The 345-nt window shown below is 68.4% G+C and overlaps 1 protein-coding gene across 1 annotated transcript in view; it reads left to right on the forward strand.

The window, feature by feature from the left end:
• The window catches only part of TRIT1 (tRNA isopentenyltransferase 1), a 9,769-nt gene that overhangs the window by 1,384 nt on the left and 8,040 nt on the right, over nt 1-345 (forward strand). The gene's annotated exons all lie outside the window — the stretch shown is intronic.

The raw sequence follows: 345 nt of genomic DNA on the forward strand, positions 1-345 counted from the left end.
GAGCCCTGCCCCAGGGGGGGAGCAGAACACCACCCACCCCATTCGCACGGTGCGGGGTGACAGAGGGTTGGGCACCTTCCTTCCCCTCCCTGGCTGGGCTGGGTTGAGCTGGTGGTAACGCTCTGCAGCCTTCTGCAGCGCAGGCAGCACTGGCCCCTTCCCTGCAGCCCTGCCTGGCTGGAAAGGGCAGGGCTAGAGCCAGAACGCCATCCCCTGCAGGGCTTGTCCCGGTGCCAGGCGGGAGTGGGTGGCTGGGCTCTGGGCTCCTTGGATGCCATTGCTGTGCTGCACCCCCAGGACCTGGGTGTGCTCGGGATGCTGGGCACGGGAGGGGGCAGAAACCTG

Source organism: Eurypyga helias, unplaced genomic scaffold, assembly GCF_000690775.1.
Source record: "Eurypyga helias isolate BGI_N326 unplaced genomic scaffold, ASM69077v1 scaffold19492, whole genome shotgun sequence".
Taxonomy (NCBI): Eukaryota; Metazoa; Chordata; class Aves; order Eurypygiformes; family Eurypygidae; genus Eurypyga; species Eurypyga helias.